General features: G+C 47.1%; 1 long non-coding RNA gene across 3 annotated transcripts in view; it reads right to left on the bottom strand.

Annotated features, from left to right (window-relative positions):
* The window catches only part of LOC142036663 (uncharacterized), a 29,589-nt gene extending 16,687 nt beyond the window's left edge, over window positions 1–12,902 (bottom strand). For all 3 annotated transcript variants that reach the window (XR_012652185.1, XR_012652186.1, XR_012652184.1), the window contains exons 1-2: window positions 11,184–12,902; window positions 8,747–8,876 (exon numbers count right to left, since the gene is read on the bottom strand). This is a non-coding gene — a long non-coding RNA (uncharacterized LOC142036663). The remainder of the gene's footprint in view (window positions 1–8,746; window positions 8,877–11,183) is intronic.
* Window positions 12,903–14,102: the final 1,200 nt, after the last annotated feature.

Genomic DNA, 14,102 nt, shown 5'->3' with positions numbered 1-14,102 from the left:
CTCAACCCAGCCATCATCAGCACCTCTTTCCTGCAGATGATTTCAGCTTTAGCCCTACTGCCTTTCCCTCCTTTCTTTTCTCACTGTGCTCTAACAATCTTTTGTTGCCAATCTACTTTCCCATGAATGATCACAGTCTCACCAAGCAGGGCAAAGCTGTGGTCAGTAAGATCTCCTGCCAGGGCATGTTATATGACACTATTGTGGCCATGCAGCTGCCCCCTTCCTCCCCCCCAGCTACGTCTTCCTACTTGTGAAACCATCCCCTCAGAACCAGAAGAACCTGCTCCAGGATAAGGTGCCTGAATAGGGCTAGCAGGAATTGGTCTTGAAACTTTGTTATTAGAGCTGACACCAGAGTCCAAAGAGGTGCTGCTCAGCTGCACCTCCCACTAACGTCACCAGTGTGGAAGGTGCTTTGCATGCCTCAATATTGGCCCCAGTGTTATCACAAGACAAATCATAACCATCATAATAAAATTTTGCAATAACCTCAGTTTAATTAATAGTAAGGAGAAAAAAGTCTTGCCAGGCCAGATGGCAAACCTTAGTTTCTCACGTGACGACTGTCAAATTACCATCTCCACAAAAGAACGTCACAGAGCACATTTAATAAACCTTGGAAATGTTTATCAAAGCAGCAGTGAAGATCCAGGCTGATCTACCATGATCTGTCCACATGAAGGAGCCAAATGCAGAGTTGGGTTTTAGTAAGGACGTACGCGCATAAAACTAGACTCTAACTGAACTCAGGCACTGAAGTCCAGAGTCACAGAGGTCACTATCTCTCAGCCACCTGCACTCTGTGGTCTCTTCTTGGTTCACATTCCAGTTTTCTGCTTCCACACCTGCCCAGAACAGGTGGAGATGCACTTTACACTATCCTCCACGGGCATCCAGAGATGAGATGGGACTCTGAACGCCCTAAGGCATGGGGTCTTGCAAACCAGCTCCAAGAACACTAAATGCAGCCTGAAGCTCCTCACACCATGAAGCTCTGATCGCTTCACTCTAAAACAGAAGCTGCCCACCAAGAGCGGGATGGGGAGAGCAAACATCCTGTTAGTGGAAGGCATGGTTTCACTCTGAAGAGCTTCACCCGGAATAGCTGATCGGCTGGCAGTTAGACAGTCTCATGGGAAGTGAGAGATGAGCACTCTCAGATTGAGGAACGCATTGAACCCAGGTCTCCCACTTCCTCAGTGAATGCTCTAAAATAAAAGACAGTGACTTAGAAGATAGACACCAGCCAGAAGGAAGGAGCACTACTTTTACTTCCAAGGTATTGATGGCACTGTCCTTGGGGGAAAGTATGCCATTCAAGTCTTTATAAGACTCAAGCATGAAGTCTTGAGTGAGGTTTCTGTGCTCTGATGGGATGGCAGGGATGTGAGAGTGGAAGAAGATTTCTGAAACACCTGTATTTTCAGTCTGCCCTCTAGACATCAAACGCGCTCTCTGTTTGAGAGAGAGATCTGTAGGTTAGGTCTTGATGTAGCCCTGATGTGAATAGGGAGAATGAGGGGGAAGGAAGAGTTATGCCATTGTACCGCATTTCTGCTCCAGTCCCTGGGCGCACACGCTTATCCGGGCTACAATCTCCTCAGCCTGTCCCAGCAGCCTGGCCTGCTGACTCCTCCCCGTCCACAGGCTAGGAAGCCTTGGCACAACAGCACTGCTTTTGGCTCCAGGATCTGGCTCTTGAGGCTAGAGATGGCGGCACCTCCTGTTCGGATACCTGTGCCCTGTACTGAGCCTCACATACCCGGACCCACAGTCAGTTAGCACTTCCCTTATGGCTCAGGGGACTGGGGTGCCTGGGGGGGCACTACCAGCACAAGGGTCTTTCATTTCATCTGCGCTCTTTGGATGAAAGGATGTGGTTCACTGAAGCTTTATAGGTCTTTTGGCTAGTGAATGGACACATTCTACAGGAATCTGTTTTGGCTCTTCTATGTTTTGATCTTCTGATAGAACAGGACACTGAAAACTGCTTTTTCCCCCTTTGTAGAAAATAGGAGAAAAAAATGACACTTTCACAGTGCAGTAAAACACTCTTTAAAGTGTACTAAGTTCTGCCTCATCTGGGTGAGACTGCCTTGTACTTTCATGGCCTTATGTGTTATCTTGCAATAATAATAACAAGAAAAGAAACCTTCCATATAAAACAAAGCAATAAAAGTGCATCAGTTGTTTCAAATGTTGGCTGGTAATGCCACACAGAGTATTGTTAGGCCTGTCATGAAAAAAGGCATCATAACACAATTTTTGCAAGCTGTTTCTCTTAGCAGATGGCATTTACATTTTCAGTGTAAACTCAAAAGGCTAAAGTGACTGACACCACTCTTAACTTTAGTTAAACCCTACTATCGCTGCTGCAGCCACTGCAGAGTTCTGCTTTCATGTTGCTGCTAGCACAGGGAGTTTCAGAAGAATTTTGGATTGGCTTGGATACAAGTCTAGCAGGGTGCTACAAATAGAAATAGCAGAAGAAGGTAGTAGAGTAAAAATATGCAGTGTTAGATCACGGGTAGAGAAGTAGCACAGACAGGAAGTCAATGAAAGGGATAGGCATGCTGTTGCTCTCTGCCACTCGCTATGATTTTGAATGCACTCCATTTCCAAATCCCTGACAAAATTCCCACTTGCATTAACCTTGCCTCCCTCCTTCATATCGACATTGGTAGCCATTCTGGATAGAAAGGCAGCCACACTAGGAAAGAGAACGGCTGCTTTTAAACCTGCCCCTTCAAAGCTGCCCTGTGCATTGCATAATAGTTCACACGGTCACCACACTATAAAGTTTCATCTCACAACAGGTACAGTGGGGCCGAACAAAGAACCCTGCACTTGAACGCTTCTGACCTTTGGGGATACATGTTCGTAGTCTGGGCTCAGTCCATGGTGGCCCACATCTGAAAATCTTGGTGCCTGCAGCCAGGCTTTGTTGATGCACCTAATGGCTGGGCTTAATTTTCCAAGGTGCAGACCATGTCCAGTTCCTACTGACTCCTGTGGGATTCGTCAGTCACATTAAGGAATCTGAATATGGATTTAGGAGCCTAACTTTTGGCACTTGAGGTGGAAAACTTTAGCCAATAAGACTGCACAATCCTATTACCATGACAGCTCGGGAATGTGAGAACTCAGCAGTTTGGAATAAGGCGCCACATTAAAAATAGATTAAACTGAAAACAGCCCTTATGGCCTACGGCGCCTAGGACAAGTGTCTGCCAGCTGAAATGCCTTGTAGGTAACTGTTTGCTAGTGAATCAGGTGCTGGCTGAAGGTGCCCACAGTTGCCTCAAGACACAGACAGATTTTTTTTCCAGAGACACTGTATTATTTTTTTTTTTAGCACCATATGAAACTCAGCAGCTCCAACCCTAAGGGGATCCATGCAAACCTCCTGCTTGCTCTGATTCCCATGGTGCTCATATCCACTGAGTTTCACTTTGAATTTCAGCCTCACAAATCTCCAAACTCGCCCTGGAGTGATAAACTGTGCCAAGCCTAGGCTCCAGCTATGGAGCAGGGCTGTTCCCTTTTCTTTTAACACTACTGTGTGAAACAGTGGAGGAATCAAGTTGCCCTACTGTGACACAGGAAAAATATGATCAGCATCCAGTGCAAGGTGTTGGGAGGACTTATTTCCCGGTCCATTTGCAGCCTGAGGGTGAGACAAAGGGTGAGCTTGTTTCCCTGTCTGGCGTCTTCCTGCTAGCCAGGGACAAAAGTCACTTGTCCTTTTGGTTCTCTTAGATCTGTCCAGCAATGACCACAGAGATTTGCTGACCTGCCGGTGGGCACTTCTATTGATGGGGCAGTTGATGGGGTTGCATTTCAGTGGCTCTGCGTTTTCTTCTCCAACAGGTCCCAGAGGACAGTGATGCTTTTATGCTTAATATATGCTGTCATTTTGTATTATATCTTTTCTTTGGAAGTAACTTCATAAATGACCAAAACAAAACACAATCCCAAACCCCAAAATCCAAACACCAAAGAAAGCTGAGGAGTGCTGCAGACATCACAAATGAATTACTGACCCTTCAGCTGACACGGAGTCAAAAGAAGCCATAGCCCTGCCTGCTTTACAAGAGTGATCTGCCATAGAGTGGTGGTTACTGGTCACTAACATTATTTCCCTGGATTTCTGCTCTTTTTCTTCTCCAGTCCCATGATGTGGTGAGGCCCTTGATAGAGGCTTTTGCTGCTGTATCAGCATTTGTGGCACAAAAAAAATTTCTGACAATAGAGCAAACCTTCGGATTCCACAGCTGGGCTGCTTAAAGACATAAATGACCAAGCACAACCCCAGCACCTAACTGTCCTCCTCCTCCTCAATCCATCCTCCCATGCCTGATTCATGCAGCAGTCACAGAGTGACAGCAAGGGTTACAGTCTTGCATAAAGAACTGACAAATGACTTGCTCAAAGCAGACTGGATGTATTCGCATGTAATGGCTCAATGTGCTGGAATAATATTACAAGCACACTACATCCAATTTCATCTTCAGCAGAGTATAGTAACTCACTGAATATTGCAATACGCTTGACAGATTAAGAAACCTTTTTATTTTATTAGGTTTAATTCCCTGCATATCTCTCTCTATTTTCCCTGCAGGATCATCTGGAAATGCCTTACAGTAACAGGATCAAGAAAAGCATAGTATATACCAGCTATGTGAATGACTACCTCTGCCCCATGATAAAAACAATGCCAAAACTTTGGGGGGATTTCAGATTAATTCTATTTCTGTAGATACAGGTTGTCTGAAAACATCATTGACTAGGTTCTGGTGGAATAAATAAAAACAGGTAAATGATAGATGGGGATATATCTCTCCCAATCCCTGGGTTTTTCAAAGACGCCCCTACTGTCTACACTCTACACACAATCTATACATTTTAAGATCCAGAAGGCACCTTTTTTTCATACATAAATTTAAAAATTTACACTAGGCTTCATAATCCTAAAATACTTCTGTGGCACAAAGCCACATATGCAATACGTGGGTGGAAAAGCTGTCAGCATAGCGGAAAAAATATTCTGCTGAAACTCAAAACTTTGCAGAAACAGCTGAGTCACTCTTTTGCAGTTAAGGTAGTCCGGGCTTGTTACCCTCTTCTACGCCTCTGGATGGTGTCTGGCACACACCCCCATCCTCTGACTGCCAGTGACTCCAGTACACCTCTAAACGAGAACTGCCTTGGAAGTATCTGGCTGACTTTCCTCACACAGGTGTATCTTGTCATCCACGCACATGAACTGAATGAATGCTGACCATCCTAGAGACTCAAAAGCTCTTGGGTACATACAGCCATGCAGGTAGATTTGCACTGGCCAATTCATAGATATCAACTCTACTCTGGTATGCAAGACGATATTCAGCAATATTGCCAACTCATGATTTGATCACAGTTCTCAAGGCAAACAATGTTTTCCTGACCTCCTGCGAATTAATGCTTTTTTATCAAAAAGCATGAACATAGTGAAGGTCTGAAAACCTAGCTCAAGTGCACTAAGCTAAAGGAGTGAGACAAAAAGTTGAAAAAAGATCTCCTCATTTATCATTCCCTTTTTTCTTTTCTTTTCCCTCTTTTTTTTTTCTTTTTAAGTCTCCCGATTCTTCAGTCAGCATTATTGTTTTGGCTGGGAAGAGGGAGCTGCCTATGAGCCATTTATTCGCACATAAAATTATTGAAATTGCAAAGGTCTAGAAGTCATTACTGCCAAAAAATTATAGACTCTACTAATGCAGTCACACATGAAATCTATAAAGCTCATTTTAATAGGAACTCTAGTACAGCTTATACATTTTGATCCCCAGAAAATATAATTTGCCTTGAAAATCTTTGGATCCTTTGACCTGCATTTTAATCAGAATGCAATATTTTCCTGAAAACTTGTATTTGTGTGTCCAAATCATTAAAGTCTACATACACATAAACAACAGCTTAATTTGTACGTGCAACAATGTGCCAGATTTTCAGCATGTAAGAATAATTTTCGTATGAACTGCAGCAACAATATGTACTAATTAGCTGCACCATACACACACAGCCATGCAAATGCTATCACTGGGTTTCACAGTTGCTTATGGGGCATGTTTGCCACTGTAAAATGGCAATATCAGAAGGTAACTTTTGCATTTTAAGCCCTATGAGGACAAGCACAGTCTAACTGAAAAATATTCCACAAAAACTTATTTCCCAGTTTTGTGTTCAATGCTAATATGATAGCTGCTAGCCAGTCTAACTTGCATCCATGATTCCTTCTCCAGTGGGTGGATATATTCCAGATTGTACATCATAAAAGGGTGCCCAGGATGCAGACATACCCCAAACCTGAATTGTTCCCTTACCCTGCTCTCCCATCACACTGGAATTATGGGTGGGACACTTGTGATGGAAGAAATGCAGGGAAGGATTCCCCTACGTTTCAAAATTTTCTGAAACTTTTCTCGTTGTTCTCATATTTCACAAAACCCAGCAGTCCTCCAGCAAGAGCACTTTGCTTTTCACGGGAAATGACTCTGACTGGGGCAAAAATATGCTTTTCTAAATAAACAGATTATGTTATATAGCATGAAAGCTAAAAAAATAAAGTAGCCTCATCACGCCTACACCCTGCCTGCCAGCACCAAGCACAAACACATGCCCAAGCTTTGGCTGGATACCATTTCAAATGCTAGGCCCTCCAAAAGCAGATGTCGGATAGCTTGTTCTCTCTTGAGCCCTCTCTCTCCTTTTCCTAGATTCCTCTCCTTGAACATTTGTTCCCTATCCAGTTAAGCTCAATGCAAATTTTGCCACTGGCAGAATCAAACTCTAAATATCCTCACTTCTACATCCTAACTGCAGCCTTTTTTCTTCTCTCTTCTCTAACTTTCCCTCAGTATCACATTTTCTTCCAAATACATCCCTCCTTGTCTCCAATGGCCTGCAATGACCTGTGCTGTAGCACCATGCTGACAAAGGGAAACCTGCTCTCTTGTTCACATATGTTTTACACACACAGCAGCACTGGAGACGGCATTGCTAGACTCATGTTAGAGCCTTGCTGTGCTCATTTGCTCAGCCCTGTTTCCTCAGTTAGTCCAGAGCACAGTGCCTGCTGTAGCACAAACAAGCAGAGCTAGGACACCAGCTGAGCTTCTATCACCATCAACTGCATGATTTGCAAAGGGAAGAGCAGCTGCATCAATACATAAACTTTCTATTAGCAGCATACCCAAGAAAGAAAAGGTAGACACAACTCGGTGTCCTTCCAGGAAGCTCCCTCCAAGTCAACCAGTAATGCCCAGCAAAACCAATGAAAAGACACCTGTAACCCATATCAGGCACGGAGCAGGCATCTTGCACAGAAGTATGTAAGCCTTTAAAAACCATTGCTCAGTTATAAGCACGATATACAAATACCAAAACATATACTGTTCAGCTGAGCCCTAAAATATTTTCATTACTTGAAATCTTCTCCTGTTGGCTACTGAAAGGGGAAGAGCAAATTTCACTTGATTAAATGAATACATGGAAACTCTCTCTCTCAGCTGGTTCCTCATAAGCTCTTGCAGGGATAATTCAGGTCACTGACGAACACTGAGGAATATATCCAGCTACTGAACAAAAGTCACGACGAACACCAATCATGTCAAGAAACACATGTCACTGTTTAAAATTCTAAGGAAATCATCCATATACAAATTAGCTAATAAAAGTTACAGTTATATTACTGATAGCTAAAAATTCAGATTTCCTACACCACTTGGTAATCAAATTACAAAATAAATTACATGAGCTAAATTAAAAATGTGAATTACATTCTTCACGTATTATATAATGACCTATATATTGTTATGGGTCTCGTGAAATACCCACTTGGAATTTACCTTAGCAAAGGCCACCTTTAAATTGGTTTTATCAACTCAGAATTCTTGATGTGATATTTGCAAATGTTACTGCTCACAATGCAAACATAAAGCAGTATACCTAGAGCTTTATTTATTTACATTACCTACACGTTCACTTAAAATCAGAACTTGATGCTTTCATGTGGTAATCATATATTGACTTTTTCAAATAAATGTTGCCAATAGAGTTGTTATATATATTCCTCACTTAGCAAGCCAAATAATAGAGTGCTATTCTTAAAACTGCAGTCTAGGGAATCAAATCCTAGTTTTACTGCAGTCAATAGCAACCCCCCTCGCCTCCAGAAACAATTGGAATAAGCCAATTCTGTAACCAATAATAAGATAGGTCAAGAAATTTTTGGTATGAAAACTCTGGCAATCCCATTCTTTTGATATTTAACATGAGTTCCAGTAAACACAGGAGGGTTGCTGACTGGAATGAAGCAAGCAGCACTGGCACATAGCCTTCCAAATTTTATATTATTTTATGAGAAGTCTAAATGCTAATTTGCACAATTATGAATCAACAACAGACACTCATTTCAGCCTGACTCTGTCATCACGTTTTTAACTGAACTGGCATGTCAATAAAAATGTGAAAATAACTTTTAAAAAGTTAGTGAATATACATTCCCAGTCCACCAAACTGAACTTGGTTCCACCAAAGCAAATTAAACCCTAATGTATAAATGACAACATAACAAAAGTAAAATGTATATGTGACAGAGATGACTATAAGCTTGTATATAAAAGCCAGAATATGTGACACAGTGACCAACAGCAGGTTTGGCATTCAGCCCTGATCTCAGAGTTACTGGTTTGGGTGTACTTACTGGTATTTGTTCACATCATCTCCCCTCCCTGAGGGACTTCAGTACAAATCACGTGGTGGATCCAATACATATCAGCAGCCCGAGATTTATTTGGTTCTTGAGACAGGTCTACAGCCAGATGCATTAGAAGCTGTGGGGGGAATACCCAGAGTGAGAAAACTGAGGTACAAAAGTTTCCTGGTATTCAAGAAAGTTCTGAAACATTCTGAGACACTTATTCAGCCAAGACTTTCCCTGAAAATGGGATTTTGCCAAAGAAAGTGGTTTGAATGGCTAAAGTGGGGTTAATTCCTTAATGTCGTTCATTTTAAATTTAAGCAATTAGAAATCACAAAACCCTGCTCAGAAAAGGTGCTGTGCTAATCCCTCTCTACAGTCACTTGCTACTCTCAGTAAAGCTGCACTCAGAAAAGCATCCATTGCTGCCTACTACTGAGCATCCTCACATTTTGAAGAAGTCAAGTCATCGAACTAATAAAGGAAGGAGTAATGCCTAAAACTAGGGGAGGTCTTGAATCTCTCTGTTGTTAAAATATAAGTTGCCCTGCTGCACAGAAAATACAGTCAGCACAGGTAACCAGAGCCAGCTTCCAGCACATGGGCCCAATCCTGTTCCCACTGAAGTCAGTGGCAGAAGTCCAACCTGTTTAATGGGAATGGCAACCAGCTTTCTATCTACTTAATATAAATGAAGATACACATCTCCTCTTTGACATATTTTGGGCTCAAAGCCATTGGCTGACACTTGTTTGGTTCTCTTCACGTATGTGACTCATGGGATAATATAATGCCTGATTTCCATTCTGTCAGACCTGTCTTTCTCCGTGGTTAACTATTAATTTGAGAGGCAAGATGCAATACTGCAGTAAAATAGGATGGTGTTAAACTAAGAAAATTGCACTTAAATATTTAGAGTAAATCAATCAGATTCCCTTTTGGGAGGATTCCCTTCCAATTAAAGAGGCATACCCACATAGTCCTTAAGACATCAGCCCATTGCTCCTGCAAAGAGAGGAAGTTTGTGGAAGTCTCTAGCAAAGTTCTTGGCACGCAAATTAATGTAAACACACTGCCTTTACCCCAGCAGGACGGCTTGTGGAGCAACCTGATAATGGAAATGACATAAAAAAATCTTTATTCCAAAGAGCTGATTTTTAGTTCAGGCTACCTACACAGAACTGGGTTACTCTGGATATATAGGGGCTTGATAAACTATGAGTACATGCTGATTTTCCACTGAAGCTGTAAACGCTTTGGGATAAGGGCTGACTTTCTCTGTTTGGGTCCATAGCCTCAGTTTGAGATATTAAGTAGTACCATAGAAAAAATAAATATATTAGTAATACACTATGGACTGGAAGGAATTATCTGAACAGACTTTCTGATTCCTCTGAAGTTTCTTGTGATATGCTTATTATTACTAAGTGTTGTCTTGGCTTTAAAACGCAGTTACCTCAGATATGATACAGCAAACCACACTGAAACACAGATATTTCCATGCAAGGTGTGTGTTTGTATGTGATTTCACTTGTATAAACATGGATTTCATTACAGGGGAAGAAAGTGATGCCCAGAACCAGAGATGTCAATGTATAAAACGCTATTTTTTACTTAATCTATTGTACCAAGAGAGGGCAGTGGGCCTGTTCCTCCACCCTTTACTCAGTTAGACATTTGCCATTCTTTTCACCACTGACTTAGATCAAACCCAATTCAACCAGTAAATTCAAACCAGGAAGCACAAAGCACTGAGAAGGACCTGCTTTCTCCTAACAGCAAAGCATCTTCCACTGCCCCCCCCCCCCCCCGCCCGCAGCATGGAAATTTGTGTGGAGCACTCCAAAACCTGTTCCTATCCTCCAACCCCCTGAAGCAGGTGGATGAGGCAAGCTCCTCAGGGGCAATTCATCCATCGCAGCGGAAGAAAAACCCAAACCACCGAAAAACCTCGACATTCCTCTGCCACCCCCAACCTGCTGCAGGACATTGCTATGGTCGTGAGCAATCTCTCAACTCTGTACACAGTGCTAGCAGGCAACTACTCCCTTCCTCCACAACATGTGATTACTCGCTTGGCCTCTCAGTCACTGCCCACCCCCACGTCTCACCCCCTCCATGTCCCCAACCCCATGTCTGGGACTGGCGAGGGGTGGAGAAGGAAGGACTGCCCTGCCACACTTGTGTGGCAGGACGGGCAGAGGCTGGCAGCATCACACTGCTGCGTATAAAAGGAACAGGCTCGGTGGGAAACTTTCAAAAAGCCACCCCGCGGTCGTGAAGACAAATGCCACTGAGTATATACACACCCACAGCACCCCGCCCAGCACTGGAGCTGCTCAAGCCAGGCTACTCTTGGTGTGGGGTGCGCGTGTGCGGGGAGATGAGTGGGAATGCCACATGCAAGGCCAGCCCCTGTCCACAGTCCTGCCACACTTACCTGCTGCATCCACGGCATGCTGCAACAGTGCAGCCTCTGCCTGCCATCCTTTTCTGCAGAAGCGTGGACTGGCAGCTGTTTTCACATGAGCGTGCTGGACTAGACGATCCCCAGAGGTCCCTTCCAGCTCCAACTGTCCTGTGATATTTGGAGTAGACAGTGCATAAAAATCCTTTCCACCACCCAGCGTTTATAATGCGTGCTTAAATACTGTTGAAACAGGCAAGGCATGGTGTCACACTTGAGACCGGAGCATTGCAGTACTGCTCGCTTTGACTCTGGTGTTAAGGCAAACATCCCTGAACATGCTGCTGTGAGAACTTTTTAATCTGGGCAACGACTCGGGGACATGTTGAAGACGTGTGCCGGCATAAAGGTTCAGGTTGAGAGGAAGAGAAAATGCAGAGCTGCAGCTGGGGAAGGCTGGGAGGGGGCTGCCAAAGCAAAACGCAGGCTGCAAAAAGCACAAAGAGGCTGCAAAGAGTGCTGTGCTGCGAGAACTTTTTTGTCTAGGCCATGGCTGGGGGCCTTGTCGAAGGCTCAGCCTACAGTTAGGGTTAGGATTAGGGAACGCTGCTCACTTTGGCACTGTGTTTAAGGCAAGTGTCTCTAAACACTTTTCTGCTATCAATAATTTACCCTTCGTAATATTCCAGGGCATGCTGTGTTTATATAACTATTGAAACACCTATGTGGTAGATAGGTGATCTTAATATTGAATTATAGAACGGTTGATTCTTCTGCCACTGAAGACCTGTTTAATCTACAGTTCATTTAAATTAATGGAAAAATCTGCTTTGTCTGAGGCCATAAATGATTTGCTGAAACCACACACACACAGAGTGAGTCACAGTTCAGAACATAACTCAAACGACCAGGACTGTATTCCCAGGCTTTAACCACTACATTAGAGTCCCTCCCACATATACCCTGCAATAATCTTTGCTCAAATGATAACAGCGTTTCCCCACTTTACACGTTGGACGGCATTACTCAGTAAGGCACATCATACCCGATGGGAGTACAGCTCTGCAGGGCTGGGGGAGGAAGGAAGCACAAGTAAAAGTCATTATTTTTGCCCGACATCACTAGAACTTAACTCTTCCCTTGGAAAACTACCAGCTCTGAATCCCCTGATTTACACCTAACTGAAAAATAAAATTGTTAATCCTGACCTGCACTCATCTCTTACCCATCCCGAGGAGCGAGTGCTTGCAGACCAACTGTCACGGTGGATTTCGGAGGAGCAGCCCTACCTTCCCTCCACTCCGCAGACTGGCGCGATCCCCGCCGGGAGGAGGCAAAGCCCCTCGGCGCCCTCCGAGCTGCCCCACGGCCCGTGCGGCGGGGCAGCTGCCGGCCCAGGGGGGCCGAGTGGGACTCGCACGGCTGCACCTGCACCGGGCCGGGGCGCTTTGGGAGTCCTGCTGAGGACACGGCCTGCCTCGCGGCCTGGGCGCCGCCGGGTCAGGCACTTGTGCGTCCAACTCTCTGCTCGGGGTGCTTAATTTCTGCCCCTCGATGTGCCGCGCCAGACACACCACGGGGGCAAATGAGCGATGGGGAGCTCGGTTCTCCCGGGTGGATCACCCTCCCCGAGAAAAGGTGGGCAACAGGTGCTGCTGCGGGGGAAGGGACCCGCGGCGGCTTTTCCTCACGCTCCCGAGGCACAGGCACAGCCCTGCCGCCGGCCCGCCGGGCAGGCGGCGGCCCAGGCCCGAAGCCCCGGGAGGGGACGACGGGCGGCGGCCGGGGGGGCCCCGCCGACCTCCCCGTACGACGCCCGGGCCCTGCGCCACAGGCCGGGCCGGGCGTTCCTTCACCTCAGGGCCGGCCCGAGGCCGCCCCCCCGCCCCCCCTTCAGCCGCCCCTTCCCGCCTGGCGGCGCGGGGCCCTATCGCCGCCGGGCCTCGCGCCACCTCCCCTCCGCGCGCCGCCGGCCCCGGCCCCGGGGCGGGGCGGGGCGGGAGCCCCCCGGCGGGACGGCCGACCGCCCGCGCGCGTCGGTGGCGGCTTGCCGCGCGCGGCGCCGTGTCCCCGCCGGAGCGGCCGCTGTCCCCGCCGAGGCGTCCCGCCGACACCGAAGAGCCCCCCACGCCCCCCCGGGGCGGCGTCTCTGGGCCCGAGCCGACCCGACCCGACCCGGCCGGGGCGAAACTCCCCGGGGGAGGGGAGGGGCCCGGGCCGCGTCTCGCCGGGAGGGGACGGGCAGCGGCAGCGCTGACGGGCGAGCGGGGCCTGGCCCTGCCCGCGGCCTCCTTTCGCAAGCCCCCCCCCCCGCCTCCCCGCCGTGCCCCGGGTGACAGCTCGTCCCCTGCGCCCCGCTGGAGACCCCACGGCGTCCCCGGGACGGGGCGGCGGGCAGCCAGGCCGGACGGGGGGGCCCGCGGCTGGGGCAGCCGGCGGGAGGCCCCGAGCCCGCCGGCGGGTGGGCTGCCTGTCCTCGTCGCCCGGACGCCTTCCTCGTCCCTGCCGGCCGCCTGTCCCCGCGGCCTGACGCCCCGCGGGGAGAGGCGGCGGGCCCGGCGCAGGCTGGACGAGCCCCCCGGCCCGGCCACGGCGCGGGTGGAGGGGTGAAGGGAGGGTGACTCACAGGCACACATCTGACACCACAAGCATTTAGGAAATTGCCGTTCTCTTAAAGGCAACCGTGTATTTATTTCTCTGGGGCGAAAACGAGGGAGTCACGCTCCACGAAGGCGCTTCGGTCACCAGTGCCGGCGGGGAGCGGGATGCATGGTCCGGAGGAAGAGGAGAGCTTTCGCGCTCCTGCTACAGAAGAAGAACTGGAAACACACAGAGAGGCGGATGGTTATGGGAGAATATATGCTGTTTATTTATGAACGTAACCAGGACTTCCGACAAACTTTATATGCAGTCCCCCCCCAGTTCAAAAAAAACCCCACCAATGTGTGTGCA

The sequence above is a fragment of the Buteo buteo genome, chromosome 11, assembly GCF_964188355.1.
Source record: "Buteo buteo chromosome 11, bButBut1.hap1.1, whole genome shotgun sequence".
NCBI lineage: Eukaryota > Metazoa > Chordata > Aves > Accipitriformes > Accipitridae > Buteo > Buteo buteo.
The sequence above is the reverse complement of the archived record's forward strand: the minus strand, read 5'-3'. Positions and strand labels throughout refer to the sequence as shown.